At 33.3% G+C, this 23,854-nt stretch overlaps 1 protein-coding gene across 1 annotated transcript in view; it reads left to right on the top strand.

The window, feature by feature from the left end:
* LOC144368656 (uncharacterized) overlaps positions 1–23,854 on the top strand; it is a 260,549-nt gene that overhangs the window by 2,531 nt on the left and 234,164 nt on the right. The window lies entirely within an intron of this gene.

Raw genomic sequence — 23,854 nt, forward strand, 5'->3', positions numbered from 1 at the left:
CCTAGGCTGCTTGTATGACTTGGCTATAGTTAATTGTTTTACTATAAACATGAATTGTGCATGTTCTGCATGTTTATAAACATGATTATGTTTGCTCTGTATGTGCTAACTAAGAGTTCTTCTGGATAAATACTGTGGAGTGGTGTATTTGGGGCATATGGTGGTAATATGACTACACTATTGAAGAACCTTCATATTGATTTCCATAGTGGTTGATCAATTTAGGATTCCACTGAGGGTCCCTGTTCCCTTTTTCCTGCATCCTTGTCAGCATTTCTTACTATTTGTACTCTTGATGGTTGGCATTCAAACTGGAGCGAGATAAAACTCAGTGTAGTTTTGATAAATTATTATTTTTTTTACTGTTTTTAAGTAATTTTATTTTTTTTTATTGTTGGTCGTTCAAAACATTACACAGTTCTTAATACATCATCTTTCACAGTTTGATTCAAGTGGGTTATGAACTCCCAACTTTACCCCGTATACAGATTGCTGTTTCACATCAGTTACCCTTCCATTGATTGACATATTGCCTTAAACAGCAGAATACATCAGATAAATTATTTTTTAAAAGGAGAAAAAATCCTGAAAATTAAGAAAGGAACTTTCGGCCAGGCATGGAGGCGCCCTCCTGTAATCCCAGTGGCTCTGGAGGTGGAGGCAGGAGGGTCTCGAATTCAAAGCCAGCAATTTAGAGAGGTGCTAAGCAACTCAGTAAGACCCTGTGTCTAGTAAAATACAAAATAGGGCTGTGGATGGGGTTCACTGGTTGAGTGCCCCTGAGTTAAGTCCATTGGACGCCCCCCTCCCTCTCTGCCAAAAAAAAAAAGGCACTTTTGCATGACCATGTGATCCTAATATCATTCTGCATTGTTTTATGCAAATTTATGTCAAGAAATTGTTATTCTATAGTGAATTTTTCTTCAATTAATAAGCTTATGCTTTACATTAATACTTAAGCAAACCAGAAAAAGTTTAAAATAATAATCTTTGTGATAGAACCACAATATTGAGAACAAAGCAATAACAGTTTTTTTTTCCCTTGTTTTAATTTGTCAAATGATGTTAAGTTTGGAATCTCATGATAGGTATTTCTATTGAAAAAGTGTCCTGTGTAACAAGGTTATTTTCATATTAATCATATGAGTCTGTAGTAAATGGTCTTTGCTTGTATAGTTATATTGAATATTGAACATCATCAATTTCATTTTTGATTTTTTTGTGCTGATTTATGCTTAAATAATCTTTGTGTTCTTTTAGCTGTTAAATAATCACACCCTTTATCTATGTTCTTCTGCAGCCAAGCAGCCACTGAAATTCCATTCAACATTTAGCAACCTTAAAAATCTCTAACTAGACACACACAAGCTGCACAAAATGGTCATGAAGCAAGACCCACAGAAAATAGACACACACAATAAGGAACTGTGTATCTTGGAGCACATTTTCTTAAAAATAGTGATTCACTGTTTTGGGTTTTGTTTTTAAATTGCTATAGAGACCTATGTATCTAATCTTGTTCTTATAGGTATAAAATGATCTCCACTAATATACTCATCCTTGAAAGAATTACAAACTAACAAAATAATTTATTGTACTATAGCATAAATATAATAGTTTGTGTACTGAAATAAGACTGGTGACATTCTTATAGGTAACTGATTCACTGTTGACTAATTATTGCCCTTATTAGCCACACAGTGAAAATAGCATATTGATTTTGTGCCTAGAATTGGAGGATAATTAATATGAGCTATATTATTCTATATTGTGTCTAAATGAACATCTTACTGTTAAAGATAATGATTTTGTGATTCCTTATAGTATACTTTGAACATATTTTCAAGATCTAAAAATTGGAGAATTAGAATTTCATCAAAATGAAATTAAGTATGTGTGAACATTTAGCATTTAAAATAAATATAAAATTATTTCAATTTCTAGTTTGTTATCATTAAATGTAATTTTACTTTTTTCCTAATTTACATGGCTATGGTATGAAGCTAATACTCTAAAAACAGTAGATCTTAAATTACTTTTTTCCTCTGCAGATTAGACATAAATTTTCAAACACCAGACTAGGTACATACTTTCCTCCTTCACCCTCTAGAGACATAGAGTGTTAGTTGTTGCAGCAGTGTAGACCTTGTGACATAATTGAAGGCTTCTGAGTTCTTATGGTCCATCAGGCCATTGTGATGTAGCTGATTAATAACTTCCACAGGATGGTAGTAATCCAGAAATTCCAACTTCACCTTAACAGTCTTTGGCTCTCCATTTAATAATAACATAAATGATTGCAATTCACTTAAATAATGTGCTTTTATCCTTAATCTTAATTCTACCTATAGGCAAGCAAGCAAAGGCATCATTAACCGAAAGGTGGGAAATGTAATAATTGATGAAAAGATGAGATAATTACTTGGGAGTGAAGTAATTATCAAGAAAGAAGGGAGAAATGGAAGCAGTTGTATTTTTGCAAAAAACTGCTTAGAGAGAAAACCTACTGGGTTAGAACTAAAAGCTTTTTCTGAACAAAAGCAACATTTTCCATGCAGTACTATGTTCTAAAACAGAAGATGCAGTTTTATTTTGGAATATTTTGTTTTCCATTAATTTGTTTTGTGCACATGCTTTATTTTAATATATTTAGTCTCTTTTCTAGACATTATTGGATTACATCAATTCAGATATGTAAATAATTTTCCATTTTCATATTCCCTAAATTAAGGTGCATTTTTAAATTGGTAAATGTTTAATGTAGTTTTTCTTTTTTGAAAAACTTTTGTCGACTTGAAAGACAGTATTTCAATAGATAGTGCCTTAGAAATGAAGATAGATAGATCTTTCAATAAACTCATTCATTTAACAAGTATTTACTGATGTTTCTCTTCTGTGAGAGATAAGAGTAGGCTGTAGGAAATCCAGTGCGAGGAGACAAGGTCTTAATCATTTTAAGAGTTCTTGAAAGTAAAATAAATATGTAAAACCTAAACCTTAGTCTATAATCTAATAAATTATCACTGCAGAACAATGCGGATACTTTTAAAATGCTGTAGGGTGGGCTGGGGTTGTAGCTTAGCTGGGTTTGATATTAGTTGGACATAATAAAGGTATTATGTCCAACTACAACTAAAACAAAATATTTGAAAGAGAAAGTACTATGGGGTATCCAAAGAGAGTGAGAATAATTCCGAATGTGGTTTTCAGAGGAGAAAGAGCTCATCAAGTGGAAGGACACCTGGCAGGGGAAGAATCTATGCAAAGGCAGGGAGGTGTGACATGTCAGGGTGAACTGGAATGAGGAGTGCTCTAGCAGAACACTAGTAGAGGGCAGGTTCTCTGAAACATGAATAATAAACAGAACATTTTAAAAAGAAAAATCAATTTGAAAGATACATAAAAAGTTTATTTCACAATAAATTCCAGAAAATATTAAAAAAATTCAAGTTGTTACATTGAATGACAGAAATGAGGTAACTCCAATTTGTTTCTTCCTGTTTATAATAATATAATGTCTGTGCTTATATTTAATCTATTGTGACTTTTAAATTTTACTTTATTGTGGTAAGAACACTTAACATAAGATGTATCCCCTAACAAACATTTAGGTATAGAAGACAGTGTGGTTAAGAAGAACAAATTTGTACAGCAGATGTCAAGAATTTATTCAGCTTGCATTATTGACACTGTATGCCCAGTGAGGAATAGCTCATGTAATCTGTAGTTTTATTGCAGGGATAGGTAGTATCACAGGGTCTGTGGATATGAACTCTGCCTGAAGTGAGTGCAGAGGATATCAAAACTTCATGACTACACTCTTGACTGTGTAATGAAGGTGGCTCAATTAACACCCATATTCCATACAGTTTTTTTTCCTCCTCAATTTAAGGATCACTAGTGAAAACATGATAATCTGAAAATTGCAAGTATACTATGAAAATTCAACAATAGCCAAAGCAATTGTTTAGAGCTTTGACAAAGAATTTTTTTAAGAGAGAGAGAGAGAGAGAGAGAGAGAGAGAGAGAGAGAGAGAGAGAGAGAGAGAGAATTTTTTAATATTTATTTTTTAGTTTCAGGTGGACACAACATATGTATTTTATTTTTATATGGTGCTGAGGATCGAACCCAGTGCCCTGTGCATGCCAGGTGAGTGCGCTACCACTTGAGCCACATCCCCAGCCCCAACAAAGAATTTTTGAGAGGCAATATGATTTTCACTGACCTAGGTTAGAATTACCTGCATGCTGGTAGAGTATTTCCATTATTCAACCATTTGTAGGCCACTTAATTATGAGATAATAATAACAAATCTGAGGTAAATATACTTTATGTCCTAGAAATTTTTTGTAGTTACTTTTATTAGTCATGGTTTGCTTTACTGCACGTTCTTTTATGTATTATTTCCCAGTTTTTTAATACATGAGCTCTATGTGAACGACTTCTTCCTCTACAGAGCGCTGCACAAAATCCTCCTGTAAGAATGAGGGGTGGGCATTGCTGCAAAAGCCATTTTTGCTTACCGAGCATTAAAAGGGCTTGTGCCCCGGCCACTGGCCATGTCAGGGAAGAAGATGCTGGAGAGTGACCGAGTGACCTCCGGGTCTGGTCCCCTGCTCAGTCCTGAAGGAGGGTTTCATCACCACCCACACAGAAGCAAAGTACCCTGCATGGTCTGGGAAGTGCCACCATGCTGGGAAACCAGCTGGGGGGGAAAGGAGCTAGTGAGGGTGGGTGAGGTTCCTTCTCTGGGAGGCCTGGCCAGCAAAGGAGGTGGGAGACGGGGCAGAGGAGAGGGCGTTGGAGGAGGGAAGCCCCCACACCTGCACCTTGCAACAAGAAAGTTCTGTGCTCTCCAGAGTGGAGCAGAGGAGCCGCCCCCAACCAGAGAAATGAAATTGGTTGGATATGCTGTGTTCAATCTTCTTGCATGAGCACTAGTGAATGAGTGTAATAATTTTTGCTCTGATACAGAAAATCACAAGTTGATTAATAACAGTTATAGGAAAGTAAACCAAGTATTTAATGAGTATTATCCTTAAATTCAATGTCTTTAAAGTCTTTCTTCTTCAGAACACTGGTGTGTTCTCATTTCCTTATGAAATTCAAGGGGTATAAAAAAAGCTAACCATTTATCCCAAGAATAAGCACTTGAGAATGAATGTATCAGAAAAATTCTGAAAATAGTATACAAAAGCACATATGAAGTTTCTATTTTATTTTTCTTTTGTTTGTTATTGTCTTAACAAAAACACATCATGCATTCATCCAGGGATCTATTCACTAAAAACACTGTTGGTCATTCTTCTTTTTCCTCTATTTTCCCACATACTGAAGTAATCTATTTTGTTGAGTACTCTTCCTGCTTTCATGAAGTTTGTAAACTAGTAACAGAAGCCAGCATCTAACCTATAATCAGATATTCACTGAGTGTTACGATGGCCATTATTTGAGTGTTCAGGGAAGGCCTGTCTAGGGAAGTAATATTAATGGTGACTTCTGAAAGATCACTAGGTAATGGCCAGGAAAACAAGGAATCCTATAGGACAGGGAAAACTTCTAGACTGAAACTGCACCTTCAGGAAATATTGTCAGATGGAATAAGTTATGACATTTGAAAAATGGAAAGTTGGCCCATGTGACTTGGAAGACTGAGTAAAAATAACAGATGTCACAGCTAAGTCTAATGAGATTAATAGAGGGTCATGTGTGCAAAGACTAATTAAAATACCAAACATTTTTCTGCTTAGTATGGTAAAGAAACCAATAACAGTCTTGAAATAAGTCATGATGTATCCCAAATTGGACATCAATTAGAGGATGACAGATGGGTTTTGGGGAATTTAAAGACTTGAGTAACTGTCCCACATTATCTCTACACTCATTCTTACCTTTCTCCTCCTAGATTGCCTTTATACCAGCCATAGTGACCTGCAGAAATTTCTTTAAAATTTTTCTAGTGCCTTTCTAACTCAGGACGTTTGCATTGACTTTTATCCCTTATTTCATCTGTGAAATACTAACCTCCACACATCTATTGCTTAACTTTGTTTACCTGCTGTCTCTTTCTCTGTATCAGTTAAGAACATGCTAATCATTTCTATGTTGAACATGTTGAAAATGCTAATCATTTCTATATCTGCCCCATCCCACAGCCATATCCCAGCACAGAGACATTATGCCTGGTACACAGTCCATGCTCAATAAATAATTTCTTTGTAAAGGAATAAATCAATGACTTAGTAAATGAATATAATAATTTTATAAACACTGGGAGTTCAATGATGAAAAAGGTAGTTAATGAAATCAAGACTTCTATTTTATTATCTTATCTGAATTGGGAACTCAATTACTATGTACTATGTACAGTATATTCAAATGTATCTCATAACCAAATGGCCCCCAACAAGCTCTAATTTTAGAATTTAAAAATTTGAGTAGGTGGTTTCAGTCACTTATTCAGTCAATATTCATTTACTGAATTATTATATACTTAAAATCCATACACCACAAATGTCTTTTTGATTTCAACTGCTGTGGTAAATGCTCTACGGTGGTAAAATATTCATGTAAAACATTTTTAGTAATGTACGACACGGGTAAAAGAAATATATTTCAAAAACCCTATGCTATAATAGAGAAGCAAAATAACATATTTATTCAGAAGAAATTAGGGGAATCTCAAAAAAAGGAATAACCTTCAAAGTGAGTCATAAGGAAGCAATAAGATTTTAGTAACACACAAAATGAGAAAACCAGTCAGGCTGGGAAAGAAAATTTTACAATTACAAAATTATAATCAGGAAGAATTAGTTCTACTAGAGAGATTTATTTTTTTAAAATGGTTTATTTATGAATAAGGTCTGTTGAAGGAATTAAGTCTTCAAAAGAGAAGTTAGAGTCAGATAATAAAGGACTCTATGAGTTAAAAAATATTTCCAATTAGGTATTACCACAATATTGCAATTGGTGCTCTACCATGGATAGTTTTACATTTTAAGAAAATAAACATGGCAACATACTGATTTGGGGTTAACAGATCTAAGAAGCAAAACTTTATGTTTGATCTGTGAGGGGTGGAAAGAAATATATTGCAAAAATAATTAAGTAATTAGGTGATATGATAGGAAAGGGGGAAAATGTTAAAGGATCTAGCTTTAGCTCTCTGACTAGGAAGAAGTAGTGTCTAATAGACCTGAGAATCCAGACTGAGGGATCAGTTCAACTAAAAAAAAAAAAAAAGAGTTCTTGCTTGCCAGGGTGGGAAGACGTAATTTTGTCAAACTTATAGGATTATTAAGTGTCAATATACTGGGAATATAAAACTTGAAAAAACGGTGAACAATATATAGATTTTAAAATAATTAACGTGTCTGCATGTATGACATCAAGAGAAAGCTTATTATCAAAAAGAGGTGACCCAAATCTGAAATCCTGAGGAACATCAAAACCACTGTGGAAAAAAAGCGAACAAAAGGGAGGAAAAAGCCAGCTTTAGTCACAAGAATGAAAACTTGGAGGCAATTAAGATGCTTTACCAGTAAGGGAATAGATAAAATTGTCGTATTCACACAATGTGATATTATTCAGAGAGATAAATAAATGAGCTAGCAGATCATGAAGAGTTCATGGATAAAATTTAAATGGTTATTAGTAAGTGAAAGAAGCCAATCTGAAGAGGCCGCATATTGTATTCCCAAGTATCTGATGTCGTGGAAGAAGCAAAACTATGAAGATGGTAGAAGATGAGTCATTGCCAGAGTGAGTGAAGGGCACAGGGGAATTTTAAGTCAGTGAAAATATTCTGGATAATTCTGCTATTGTAGATACATGTCATTATACACTTATTAAAAATATATAGACCATATAACATAAATAACAACACTGAAGATAACTATGGTTTTTTTAAATTTAATAATAGTGAATCAACAATGTCCTATGAATTTAAACACATGTACACACTAATGCAAGATGTTAATAGAAAGGCAAACTGAGAGAAGCAAGATGTCAACGGGGTACTCTGTAATTTATTCTCAATTTTTATGTAAACTTATAACTGCACTGAAATGAAGTTTACTAATTTAAAAAATGAAAGGTACAAAATGAATTTTCAGAATGAATGAAGGACAAAAAGAAAGTAAAAAGAGCTGGGAATTAAACCTAAAAAAGACACCAAATGAATGCTGGAAAAGCAAATTCACATGGAAATCAAACACTATGCTTTCTGTCAAGTAAGATGAAAACTGAAGATAATGAATTCTATTTTCTATTATGGCATCATTGGTAATCCCAACAAGAACAAATTCTGCAAGGAAAGTATTAAAAATTGTAGTTATGTTGTTAGGATGTGAATTAGAGATGAAGAGTTAGACCAGTACATGGAGATGGAGTTATTTGTTATAATTTCATATTTATTTAAAGCTCTACATTGGAGACAGGATAGTCTCAGTGAATATTCACTCCTTATAGGATGAAGCACTCTATGTTTTAAAGAACACTGTGTCTGTTTTATATATATTTGGATTTTTTTCCTTTCAATTTTTGTATGATAGTGAAACAGTGCTAAATTTTAATAAATGAGTGAAAAGATCAACATATTTTAAGTCCTTTTCATATGTTGGTTCAGAATAGTACTTTCTTTAAATCCTAGACTGGTAAAAAAAACCTGTAATTCCAGCTATTGGAGAGGCTGAGCCAGGAGGATTGAATTTCAAAGCCAGCCTCAGTAATTTAGTGAGCAACTTAGTGAGATGCTGTATCAAAATGGAAAATGAAAAAGAGTGTGGGCGCTTGGCACGTGAATGTAATCCCAGTGGTTCAAGAGGCTGAGGCAGAAGGATCTTGAATTCAAAGCCAGCCTCGGTAAGAGCAAAGAGCTAAGCAACACAGTGAGACACTGTCTCCAAATAAAATACAAAATAGGGCTGGGAATGTGGCTCAGTGGTTGAGTGCCCTGAGTTTAATCCCTGGTACCAAAATAAAATAAAATGTCAGACCAATCCAAATGCCTTAGGAAATAAAAAATTAAGAATAAACATTGAAATGGTAAGCAATGGCAATAATGTTTTCTTGGTCTTATCAGGGAAAGCCAGACCTTAATATGTGTCATGAGAGAATAAATGGAAAAACTCTCAAGATTCCAAATAATTATGTACAACTTTGGGCATTTGAGGGGAGTAATTTCTACAGTGCCTAGGCACTGAAACCCAAGCCAGTGTGAGACCAGGCTTTGCATTGTCACATGTTTTGGCTGCAGGGGAACTTTTCTGTTCAGAGAGAGAAGCAGATCTTCTCTCACAGTTGGGGCTACAGAGGTGAGTAACTGCCGTGCATCTCTCATGGTGTCATCTACTCCCATGAGCTGATTCCATAGCCTGATGCCATCTTTGCCTTTGAGATGGACTTATGTATCCATGCTATGATCCATTTCATAATGAACCTATAGTTTACCCTCTAGAAAAAAGTTAGGATTAACTTTAAGTCTCACTACAAACCATGATAAGAGAGATGGCAGGTAGGTGGTGTTTCCTCTGCTTTCCACTTTACCAATTTTGTTTATTATTATTTATTCATTGCCTTATTTATTTGCTGTGCTAGGGATTGGACTCAGAGCCTGATACATGTGAGACATATTATCTATCACTGAGCTATACTCCCAGTCCATTAACAGTTTTTAAATAATTTTGGTATCCTTTACATCATTGGCAACTACATTTAAAAAATTTTATAAAGAAAATCTTTCCTTGTGATGATTACATTAACCTAAACTGGGGAACTGAAGAGTTTATACCGTCGGAAAAAAATGCATTCACCTTGATGGTTATACATTACCTTTTTTTTTTGTTGTTTTAGTCCAATTCTTTTTTATTTTTAGATATACATGACAGTAGAGTGTACCTTGACATATTATACACACATAGAACACAACTTCCCATTCTTGCAGTTGTACAAGATATGGAGTTTCACTGGTCATTTGGTCATATATAAACATAGGAAAGTTATGGATTCATTCTACTGTCTCTCCTATTCCTATCCACCATCTCTTCTTTTCATTCCTCTTTGTATAGTCCAATGAACTTCTATTTTCACTCTCCCTCTTAATGTGTGTTAGCATTCATATATCAGAGAGAACATTCAGTCTTTGGTTGTGGGGAATTGGCTTATTTCACTTAGCATGATAATCTTTAGATCCATCCAGTTACTGGTGAATGTCATAAAGTCATTCTTCTTTATGGCTGAATCATATATATATATATATATATATATATATATATATATATATATATATATATATCACATTTTCTTTATCCATTCATCTGTTAAAGAGCACCAACGTTGGTTCCATAGCTTAGGTATTGTGAATTGAGCTGCTATAAACATTGATGCGGCTGCATCACTATAGTATGCTGATTTTAAGTCCTTTCAGGAGTGAAATAACTGGATCAAATAGCATTTCCATCACAAATTTGTCAAGGAATCTCCATAATGCTTTCCAGAGTGGTTGCACCAATTTTAGTCCCACCAGCAGTGTCCTACTTAACTTTCAATATCTAACAATATAAAGAAATCAAGCAAAGAATACCCAATTTTGGTCATAATAGGTAATATTTTGTTTAAACTACTTAATACATGTAAATCAAAGAGCTCTTAATTCTAGAATGCAATGCTACATTTTTAACTGTATGTTATCTCAGCAAATAAGAGAACATATATTTGATCTAAAAACATCAACACTGTCCAGAGAAGTTTCTTTTTCCCCCCACATATTTCATTGTATTTTAGTTATACATATTAATAGGATTTGTTGTTACATATTCATACCATCAACAGAGAAGCTTCTTGTATCACGGTTTACAGACGTATACAACTCTTACATTTTTCAGTCCTATGGACATTACAGATTATCCTAAAGAAAGACAGACAATCTACAAACTATCTGTACCTGGTCATTAGGCTGGATTTTAAAGCAACTGATATTAAAAACATAGATTTCACAAAATTTACACCATGAGCATCTGAATTCAATATTGCTTTCTTTAATTTCCTCCTTTTATTTAATATATTTATAAATGGATAATTTAATGAAACTATTCCCAGCTATTACCCTGCCCTAACCTCTACTCTGGCAATAATGAGGTTAGAAAAAAGTGACTTTTGAAAATCCTATGCTCAAGCTTTTTGGATATAAGGTATGTTCTACATTGCAGGAAAATTCAACTTTTTCATCTAAATAGCTCGTATAGTTTGAATCTCTGTGGAAAGTATTTACAATGAATAAATAGTCACTTTCTAACAGTGCAGGGGTAAAAATCCAACATTTATTTACTGACATTGCCAAAGTATTTTCTTCCAGTATTTTTTACTATACATGTCCCTCCCATATTTGATTTTCAAAGAATACGTTAAACAAAAATTTCTTTTATGAAATGAAAAATAATATTTATAATTGGATTATGAGCACTTAGAAATTAGTGATGAGTCGTTTCTTTTCATAAGCTCCTCCATAAAATCTCTGTTGGTATTTTCTGAATGTTTATGGTATTTTAGCTACTCTTCCAAGTTTCATGTTTTAATTAGTATAGACTTCAAGCAACTCTAAGATTATATTCCTAGTGTCAGTCATATGGAAACTCTGGCACAGAGAAACTGAATAATTGTTTGTGGTCTCAAAATTAATGACAAAACAATTATCAAAACAAGTACATCTGGATACAACATGTTAAATTTTAACTGTTATCCTAAAATTTAGCTTCCATATTGGTTTGACCAATTTCATGCATATGAAAGAAACCAACAATGACTGAGTGTGTATAGTTTGGTTATATGTTACAAATATATGGAAAATAATAAGTATGAAAAGCCCCACATTAGGCTAGAACCACCACCAGCAGCCCTTTTCTGACCCAGATCTACAAATGTGGCATTATTTTAATATTATATGCATGACAAGACCATGACAGAACAGAGCAAAATGTCATCCTGAATATTATACAAGTTTAAAAAATTTCTGAGAAATGTAAACCAAGTTACAAATGATATTTTCTTTGAAATAAAATGGTACAGCCCCTGAAAGAATTTTACTTTTTATACTTCAGTTATGTTTGGTTTGGCTTTGTCAGGTGGGATTATTTGATTGTTTGAGTAAATAGCTATATTTTGTTTATTGCAGTAAAAGAAGAATTTATTGGAATGATTTTCTAATTATATAATAAAGATGATATAAAACTAAGAAAAGTAAAAATTAAAATAAGTGAAATAAATATTAATAGCATAATAAAAGTGTTTATAATCTTCATAATGAAAATATGTTCACCTTAAAAATGTGAAATAAATAGGCTATAAAATCATGCAAATGTGTGAAGATAAATATAGAAAGATGACATGAAAAAAAAAGAGGAAAGGTAAAGAAAAGAAAAGAAAATGAGAAATTTGGTATTAAAAATAAAATTTAAAGCAGCACAAACTGTACTTATATTTAATCATTATTACACAGAGATATAAGAGTTATATATTTTATATGCAACCATTACAACCAGATATTCTGTTAAAATATGGTTCATAGATGAGAACACAGTTGCTTTTGAAATGGATTTCATAGCATGTGAATCAAAGAAGTGGTCTTCTAAGGCAGAAGCCATGAAAATAAAGATTTGGAAAATTTTTAGTCATAGATATATTTTAACTGTATTTGTAAATTAGAAGGGCACAATTCAGAGTACAAACTATGCATGATCTCAAATTTAAATATGCTGCCTTTTTGGAATGCAAATTGTGTGGCAGATTCCTCATAACTGATATTATTGTACATGTTGTTTCAATAGATACAGAATATGGAAAGGATATGACTGTTGAATTTTGGGTATTTTCAGGACTTCAGATATGACAAATAGACCTAGAAACAGGTGAAGCCTTCTTGATCGAAAGATTGATCAATGATTAATGTATTTTCAAAAATGAGAAGATTTGAACAGTTTTTGGCAGGGTCATTCAGACCTTGGATCTGATCTGTTTATTCTTTCTTACACTATAATGGCATTACCATCAAAATGATGGCTTAGAAAAACTTCTTATTGAATTTGAAGATGACATCAAAGATGTAGAGGAGATAGTTATTACATTAGAAAAGTGAGTCTAATGTAATTTTTAAAGACCTCAGAAATGTTTAGATATGAAGAGAAATACTATAGGTAAAATTTAATAAAGTCCTTTGTTTTTAAAAGAGTTGTACAATGAAAGCATAAAAAGTCATATATTAAGAGGAGACAATAACAACAAAATCTCCTTGAACTGATTACCAAAACATTGACCAATGTCTTGTTTTAACTCAAAATTATAAAATAACTTGTCTTGTGAGTACTAATGGGATGTCATTATAATTGCTTCATTCATTCATTATTTCAAGTAATAATTGCATGCTCTCTATAAACAATTAACCAAATATTATTTATACAATCCTGCAAAGAAATAATATATGCTATCAATAACAAGCAATCCATTTGGAGAGAACGTCATGAAAAAGGCCAATTATGATATAGAATCAAAAGTACAATAAAACTTATAATTACAGAGTACTAGGAATGCCTGAAATAGGATAAACCTGTTAATGAGAATACAGAAAATTTACCTGAGAAGAAATTTCATCTCAGCTGAGCTTCAAGAAAATGATTTTGATTTGAGAAGAAAAATAAATGAATACAAATATGAAATCAGCCTATTAGAGAAATGGTTGTCAGTGTGGTTAATTAAAAAAAATATTAGACAGACAGAATATCTTACAAGGCCTTGTAAAGTGGGTTTAAGGTTATAATACAAAGAGTATAATAATCTATGACATTGCAAGTGTCATGCACACATGTGGTGTCCTCCACACATAGCCTTATTTGTTGATGAGCACCAGCAATCTTGTCCCTGTGTTCTCTCTTGTGCTGTAGTAGCTAAACTTTGAATTATACTTTGCAAATATTTTTCTTGTGAATCCTGGGTTAGATTTCACCAAAAAGAGTCTTATGCTAAATTTGGAAAATAGAAGAGGATATAAAGTCATTTTATAACTCATCTACCAGTATTGAGAAAATTAAGGGCTTTGAAGGAAATGATATTTGGTAGTATTCCTAGAGCATTTCACTACAAATCACAAAACTTTCCCTCCCCTTGAAAATTTTGCTCATTGAGTTCCATTTTCCATGGTTCCTGAAACTCCTAAGTCTAAGGATCTTAACAGAAGACCATATACTCAATTTAATCAGTTTTCAATTAAACCATTGTATAAATTTTGTTGAATATCAAATTCCTGGACATTAAATGCACTTCTGCTTGAAATAATAATAATGATTTCTAGTTTCTAGTTTCCTCAGCAAAAGCCTGAAAATTGATGATATGAAAATATTTGAGTCAGATCTTTGAACAGTTAGGGTGAAGTGAATATTGGAATACAAAAGATTGTGATCAACAGGATCAAAAATTCAATTGAGATATGATTATAAACTAAGAAGGGAATTTGAGTCATTTTTGTTTTGTTTTTAAGTGGCATAAAGAAATACAAGAGTCAAGGATACTTTACATGTTTCTCACCCAGATAGTAGAATAAATGGTCATTGTGTTGTTGAGAAGAAACCTAAAAGATCCTACTGACTTGGTGGAAAAAATATAAGGTGGCAAAGGGTGTTATTGTCATCCCTGGGATGTGGAAGAATTTTTCACCTACATAAGATAATGGAAACTGAGATCACAGATGGAGTTATTCAACAAAGACAGGCAGAGGGAGAAATCCTTAAAGGAGAAAGTAGAGATTGCTATAAAATCTGAAATGGAATGAAGACATAAAATGAATTGTGGGGGGAACAGGTATGCATGCACCCAAAATAAGAGAATATAGAAGTTAAAGAGAGTACGATTTACTAAATACAAGATCCTAGTGAGAGGTCAGGTAAAGTAAGCATTCTCCTTTGAAAGCCTAATATCAAGAAGGTGTGATTTCTAGGTAAAAAAAAAAAAAAAATTTCAGAAACAATGTGGCTAGAGGCCAAACTGCTTTGGAGTTGAGAGAAAATAGACTTTTTCTCCTTTTCTGAGGAATGAATTGGTGTGTTCTCAGTTGTAGAAAGCACATGTGTGTCATGTTAGGTAGAATTATGATCCTGTCAGTGTCTTTATTTCAAGATTAAGTATGACTTAAAGAGATGCATATGAGAAATTAGTTGACAAAGGGCTGATTGTTATTATGGTTAATTTTATGTCAACTTGACTAAGCTACAGGGTGCCTAAATATTTGGTTATATATTTATCTTGGAGCATTTGTGAAAGTGCTTTTGTATGAGATGAACAACTGAATTGTTACTGAGTAAAGCAGACTGACCTCCTCCCCAGTGTGTATAGGCCTTATTTAATCAGGTGAAGGCCTGAATAGAAGAAAAAAATGATGTTAAGAGAACTTCTCCTGCCTTTGTGTCTTTGGGATGAAACATCACTTTTTCTTGCCTTTGGACTTGAACTGATTGATACAGTGGCTCTTAGGCCTTGAGCTTACCTTTCTTCAGACTGGAACAACACCTGTGTTTGTTCTAAGAGTCAAGGCTTCAAACTTAAAATGGAACTGCACCATTGTTAACTGCACATCTTGGGAATTGTCAGCCTCTCTAATCACATGAGTCAATTTCTTAAAGTACATCTATATCTGCATCTGTATCTACACCTATCGCCTAACATCTGTCTATGTATCTATAGCTATCAATAATTCTATCTCATCCCTTCTGTTTCTCTGGAGACTCATGACTGAATCGATCATCTTGCAACTCCATTTGTTTAAATTTTATATGCTATTTTCTACATTAACTCTCATCATCTGCTTTATGCATGAAAAAAATGAAAGTAATTGAATGAATTTAGGATTTCAGATATCACCAGTCTGGTGTGACCCAAGAACAGAGAGATGGCAAATGATAAAAGAAAGTGGAGAGATAAATCAAATCATAAATTATAAAAAAGAAACTTATGCACATTTACACAGTCTCATTCATTCATGGATTGTGCTCTCTTTGATTCTTCACATGCTTGCTATCATCTAGATTTAACCGAATAGTTTTCTTCTTTTTATATAAAGGATTTGTTCATTTATATTCCATACATTCTCACCATCCTTGGTGTCTGCAGTCTATTGACAATATGTGCAGTCTTGCTCACAAAATGCCAAATTCAAAGATCAAAGCTCTCTTTTCTTTTTACTTACATTTCAGACCACTTAAATATTATGTATTAAGAAATCCCTTGTCCTCAATTTAATTGTACAACAATACCTGGTTCTAATCCTACATTAATCTACATACCAAAAAACTATATACATTTATTATTTAGGTATATATTAACTTGAATGTCATTGAGTTAATCTGCTATGAGTAGATATGGAATCTCAATCTACCTATTTTTTTTATCAATATTTCTCACAGAATTTACTGCTCAAAGTATTTTTAGAAATAACTTCAGAATATCTCTTACATGTATCAATAAATATTCACTTGGTGTCTAAGCCATTAGAAGTATAATTTTTAAGCTACTGACTCCAATATTTTCATTTAGAAAAACTACACTGAACTCTTACCTGCTATCTCCAGAACTATCACCAACCTTGTTAAAGGTGAGTCAGATATGCATTTTTGCATAAGTAAGTTATGGTGTAGATATGCAATTTCATTTGGCCTAGGACAGAGATCAAATCTTTTTTTTTTTTTTTGGCTCTCATAAACAAGTGGTTGGATTCCTAGACCTGAATTAAGTCAATTTATAAATCCTTATATATTTCACTAAACTCAACATATACCACACAAAGTATGATGAGAATGGATAGATGAGTATGAATGCTCTCATACTGTAATTTAGAAACATCAATCCCTTTTTATCTTAGAAATACCTTAAATAAACACTCCTATAAAAATGTACATGCAGATACATATGTACCTGTATATGTGTGTGTGTATATATATGCATGTCTTTTGAAACTTGGATGAATTCAGATAAAAGATGCAAATTGGATCTCTCTGCTTTTGAATTTGTATAGGTGTTAGAAATTATGTGAAGGCCTTATCAAAATAATTTTCCTATGATTATTTAAAGGAAAGGTCATGTAAAATACAACCATTTAATCACTCCTTTTCAAAGTATCCTTAAAGCCACTCTGATTGTATAAATATGCTCGTATTAATTATTGGCTAGTATTCTCCATAGTATGGTGAGATTTATTCCCCAAAAGTAATAAAAATTGCCGATTGCAATAATTGCCGCACCTGTGAATGTCCTAAAGAGAAAATGCACTGGAAAAAATGTAAGATGGGCTTTAAGGATGGAAAATAAACACACAAAGAGATTTTCCCCTCAGGCACTCATCATCTGGTTCCAAGCATGAGTTAGCTCAATTTTCCTCCTCTGCTCAGCAGGTCACCTCTGTGGAGGGAAGCTCTACCTGCTCCTGCTCCCACACTACTCAGTCTCCTTGGGCACTTGAGTACAGATTGAATACAGCAACCTATTATTCAAGCCTAAAGCAGCCACCATTCTCCATTTCTTTTCAGTAAATCTATTGCTCACCCTCTCTACTTTTTTCATGGAATAAAAGGAGAGAATTAAACTTTGCATTGAATTTGTGATTTTACTCTGTTTAAATATGGAGCTGACTTAATAAAATTATCTAAGAAAATTTCTTAAATACTGATCTTAGAAGCTGTGAAAGTGGAAAAAAAGTGCCTTCTTGAATTGCCACTTAATTTTGTTTATGTTCCTCTTCTGCAAGATCAATTTTATTTATAGGCACAAGATACTACTGCTTGAGGTATGGATGAAAAAAGACAAGGGGTCAGGAGGGGAATTCTGTACCCAATAAATTTAGTTTGTAAATATTCAGGAATATGTACATCCTGTGTATTTTGAGGGATACATATTAATAATTATTCAAATGTAAGCATGATGTAAAAAATTATTACCTCATTTTAATTCGAAATTTCAAGTGCTTAAATTCAACTAAATGAATCTAGGCCCTCAAGACACAATTTAAAGAAGTGTAGCTCCAAGGTTTAAGATTCAGAGTTTGAAGAGAGAATAAATATTTCTGATAACCAAATACCTTTCTAGGTCAGATTGTGTGTGTGTGTGTGTGTGTGTGTGTGTGTGTGTATCTGAAGACAAAAAGGAGAACAGATATTAGAAATATTTCTAATACTCTATAGTTGCAAATATTTTTCAACATCTCCTCCTCAGAGTTATTCTTTCACTTTATATAATCCTCATTTTTTACACTTTAAATAATTCATTTTATTCTTTAAGACTTCCATACAGTCTTTAACCATGTTATCTATGAATGTATCTTCCAAACAGTTACAAAATCTCTGCCCATTTTGAGGATATTATTCATTTTCAAACATTCTAAATGAAGTAATTCCTACTCCTATAACTCATACCTTAATGCCAGAAAATGTGATCAATATCCTCAGGCCTGTAGCTATTTTCCTCTGTCTTTCATTAGTAAAACATACTCAGCTTCAGGAACCGTGGTAGATATTGGGATACATGGATGAGAATATTTCATTTTTGCCTCTGAGAATTTATTGTTTATACAAAAAATGAACATTATAAATATGATAATAAAGTAAAATAAAAGTGTGTGGGGGGAAACAGAATTATTTGGAAGCAAAGAAATATTATTTATATATGAAGACTTCCCTTCGGATATGATATTTATACTAAAAGCAGTGGTAGCTAACAGCAGACACTTCTGTTCTAGAAGAGGAAAGAGAGGTGTATGTCAGAATGGAAATAAGACACATTGTACTTATGAATCATTGAAAAATATTTACTATAGCTAAGAATAGTGTGCAAGGAAAAAGGACCCCAGGTAATGTAAGAGAAATCTACAAAATAAATCTTGTAATACACTGCTTATCAAGTTAAGGCAGAAATAGAAAGTCAATGAGTCATAAAAAGGGAGAGACATGATATAGGTTGGCATTATTCAAAATCTAGTGAGTTATTCTAAAAAAATAATTAAATATAGTTCTTTTATGGAAGAAAATGACTAGCTTTCATGAAAATATTAATTGTGGAAATGACAAAAATCAGATGAGTATTTATGAAATTTCAGTAGATAAAAGTGTACACAGTTGTTTTAAAAACTTTGATTCTTGAGGTGTGATTACACACACCTGTAATTCCAGCAGTTCAGGAGGCTCAGGTAGGAAGATTGCAAGTTCAAGGCCAGCCTCAGCAACTTAATGAGGCTCTCTCTCAAAATATAAATAAATAAATGAATAAAGAAAGAAAGAAAGAAAGAAAAAAAGAAAGAAAGAAAGAAAGAAAGAAAGAAAGAAAGAAAGAAAGAAAGAAAGAAAGAAAGAAAGGAAGGAAGGAAGGAAGGACTGGGGAAGTGGACCAGTGTTTAAATGCCTCTGGGTTCAATCCCTGGTAAAACAAATAAATAAATAAATAAATAAATATACTAAAAGCAGTGGTGCTGTTAGCTACCACTGCTTTTAGTATAAATATCATATCCGAAGGGAAGTCTTCATATATAAATAATATTTCTTTGCTTCCAAATAATTCTGTTTCCCCCCACACACTTTTATTTTACTTTATTATCATATTATCATATTACTTTAAAATCCTACTTTGATTCCACCTATAAGAGAGAGGATGATGCATGTAAAATTTAAAACTGTTGAAGTGGTTAAATACTGATTCAATAAACACATCCATCTCATTCTTTAAAGAACACAATAAATTCAATAATTCTACAAGTAAAAGCAAAAGAGATAAGCTACTAATGTAATAAAATTAGATTTTTTGTTTATTTTTTTGAAGTGCTGAGGCTTGAACCCAGGCAAACATTTTGCCACTGAGAATAAAATCCCCAACACCTAAAATCTGATTTTTTAAAGAACAGTTACAAAGAGAATAAATGTGATTCAAAAGAAGAAAATTATAAGAAACACAAATTTAAAAAATAATTATTAAAATTAAGGAAAGTATTAAGGAGAAGAGAAAAAAAGTTATCAATGTTCCTGATAGAGATAATCTAAGTGAAAAAAGTTACATATAAATTTATGTATATATTACATATAGTTATATATAACTACATATATGTATATATACATATATATAATTACTCTAATATGCATATCTGAATACAGAAGTCTCCTCTTAACCGACATTTTGTTTTCTAAGATTTCAGAAAAATTTTATAGACAACTTTGGTTTGGAATATTAACTAGACTATTCCAGAAGAAAACAATTTGTAAGTTTAAATTGGATGCCATTTTAAGTAGCATGATGATATCTGACACTATCCCACTTAATCTGATATCTAAAAATTACTTTGTTCAGTGTTTCTGCCCTGTGTATGTTACTCACCCATTAATCATTTAGTAGCCATCTCAGTTATCAGATGGAATGTGGTAACAATTCAAAGCTGGTGATCAATTCCCCCTCTGTTATAGCCTATCAGTGCATCATAACGTGTATGCTATTCACCTCACTTCATCTCATCCCATAGTTACTACACCATCTCACATCATCACAAGAAGAATGGTGGACATGGAGCCATCAGATATTTTGAGAAAGAGAAAAAGGGATTATATTCACATTACTTGTGTTAGAGCATAATTATATTTCTTCTATTTTATTATCAGTTATTGTTCTTAATCCCTTACTGTGACTATTTTGTGAATTAAATATTGTAATAGTTTATATACATAGGTAAAAATACTATGTATGCATGGTATATATAAGGTTTGGTATTATCCAGTTTTAGGCATTCACTGGAAGTCTTGGACTATATCCCCCATGGATAGAGTGGGGACTACCATATATAATCTGGAGTCCAGGCAAACATGGATGTATGAGAAAATTTAGGATGATAATTGAGATTGCTGCTAAAATAACCTATATCTATCTGTATGTAAAAGACATGCTAGAAAATTTAAGAAACTGAGTCCAGGGGGATGAAAACTTAGTTTTTGGCTAATATATATATATATATATATATATATATATATATACACACACACACACACACACACACACACACACACACATATATATGATTTGAAAGAATATGGAAGCAATAAAAATCATAACTTATCAGAATACTGAATCATTATAGCCAAAAAGTAGCAAAGGAAGCTCAATTAAATGTAATTTCTCTATTTACATTTTCTCCCCCAAGTGATGGGGACTTAGTATAGATTAATAGGGATAAAAATGTACATGAGCATTTATTGGGCATTATGACAGTCCATTTAAATCCCTATTTCCTCATTCTCAAGGAAATGCTTTTTGGTGGGGGGAGGAAACAAGCACAGGTGTTTTAAAGCCAAACATTACTAAATTTTATATTTCTGTCAAAATCTCCTTTTTCAGATTTGATGGGGCAAGTAAAATAACTCTCAAAATTTCTTTATTCTATATCCTTACTCTAAGAAGGCATTTTTACCTACAAAACAGCAAACAAAAATACATTAGTCAGGAGTTATTATGGAAAAACACATTGTAGAACCTCTGAAGAAATGACTTGGATTTACTTTTTACCATCCTGTGAATCTTATCTTATACTCTTTTCCTGGAGTGTGATTTTGGCTCTCAAATGTGACTTGATATTTCTGCATGTTCCAAGGTTCAATTTGAACACTTCTCTGGATTCCAGTTCTAGTTAATGTCCTTTGAATTTCTCTCTCCCTATTCTAGTTTGTCTCATGGTTACAAATGCCTCCAGACTACTTCACACAATCATTTACTTCTAGTTTTCCAATTTTTAGACCCCCAACATTGGCCTTCCTATCAAAACTCTGACTTAGTTCATATGCTTTATATTTATGAAACCATGCCATACTTGGCCCTTGGTTCACAATTGTTTTGCTACCAGCTCAAATATTTGGTTCATGCTAAGAATAAAATAAATATTTTTTATTCTCTTGGGAAAGCAGATGCTTGTTTCAGTCATCTTGTCTTGTAGTAATTTTTTATATATCAGAGGTGATGCTGGCAAATCTTGGTTTATAAGTACCTTCGTTTGGTCTTGATCATCTATTTTCACAACACATAAATATATACACATTTAATTAATGAATGTATTCCTTGGACATTTATGCTGTATTTTAATTTCAGATTGAAATATGAGTTCTACATTAGATGCCTTCCAAGGATTCATCTTTCAATAGGGTTTCATCACTACTGAATTAGTAACAACTTGACAGTTAAATATACTTAATATAATACTGAATATATTGGTATGATTTAATTTAATTTTGAAATATTTCTTTACAGAAAAATAGATACATGTGAGCAATTCACACAACAGATATTATACAGTCAGGACAAAGAAACAAAACCATCTATGTTATACAGGTCAATATCTATAACACATAAAAGTAGACAATACTATCTCAGGTCCACACCAGCCTGTGTGGGTCCCAGGCACACAGCAGGCCACTTCACCCCACCCTGGCAGGGCAGACACCTGCGAGAGCCTAGCCTCTGCTGCAGGACCATCCCTTCTGACCAGCGGATTACCACAGGAACCAAGATCTGCCCAGACCACCCACACCAGCCCATGCCGGGTTTCTGTTCTTGCAACTAAAAGGCTCAGGGGTCACTCTAGTTAAACTGGGCTAACTGGGCTGCACGAAATATCCACAGAAAGAGAGCGAGCAAGAGCATGTGCTGACCCCTTTTATTGAGGAGAAGCTATTCAAATGAGGCAAGGGGTCAGGTTTCAGGGGCTGAGTCTATCTTCATGATTGCCACTGTCAGCGGGTTGACTGACACCTGGGTAGGCCACACCCAAGGGCACAGTAAGAGGAGGGGACACACACAAGGCACTTCCATGGAAGATTCTATCCTAAACAGGGCAAGGGGTTCTGTTACAAAGGAACAGGTGAGCATAGCTTCACTCATGGGGCTGTAGCAAGACACACCCATTTCTGTGACTGAGCGCCTCAGCACCTAGCTGGGTGTGTAACTCAGTCACCCGTAAGGTCGGCCTCCCACAAGCCCACACAGGATTCAGGCCCTCAGTAGGCCTGGTTCACCCCTCCCCTGGTGTGGAAGACACCACAAGAGCCTAGCCTCTGGCATAGGACTGCCCCCTTGCAATCAGCAGATAAGAATTATATGATCATCTCAGTAGATTCAGGAAAGGTTTTTGACAAAAAACATCACCACTTTATATTCAAAACCCTAGAAAAACTAGGGATAATAGGAACATATCTTAACATCATAAAGGCTATCTATGCTAAGCCTCAGGCCAACATCATTCAAAATGGAGAAAAATTGAAGGTATTCCCTCTAAAATATGGAACAAGACAGGGATGCCCTCTTTTACCACTTCTATTTAACATAGTTTTTGAAACACTGGCCAGATCAATTAGACAGATGAAAGAAATCAAAGGAATACATATAGGAAAAGAAGAATTCAAATTGGCACTATTTGCTGATGATATAACTCTATACCCAGAAGAACCTAAAAGTTCCACCAGAAAACTCCTAGAACTAGTAAATGAATTTAGCAAAGTAGCAGGATATAAAATCAATACCCATAAATCAAAGGCATTTCTATATATCAGTGAAAAATCCTCAGAAAGGGAAATGAGGAAAACTACCCCATTTACAACAGCCAAAAAAAAAAAAATAAATAAAATAAAATTTTGGGGAATCAACTTAATGAAAGAGGTTAAAGATCTATATAATAAAAATTACAGAACCTTAAAGAAAGAAGTCAAAGAAGACATTAGAAGATGGAACGATCTACTTGCACTTGCATAGGCAAAATTAATATTATCAAAATGACTATACTTCCAAAAGCACTATACAGATTTAGTG

The sequence above is a fragment of the Ictidomys tridecemlineatus genome, chromosome 11 (assembly GCF_052094955.1).
Source record: "Ictidomys tridecemlineatus isolate mIctTri1 chromosome 11, mIctTri1.hap1, whole genome shotgun sequence".
Taxonomy (NCBI): Eukaryota; Metazoa; Chordata; class Mammalia; order Rodentia; family Sciuridae; genus Ictidomys; species Ictidomys tridecemlineatus.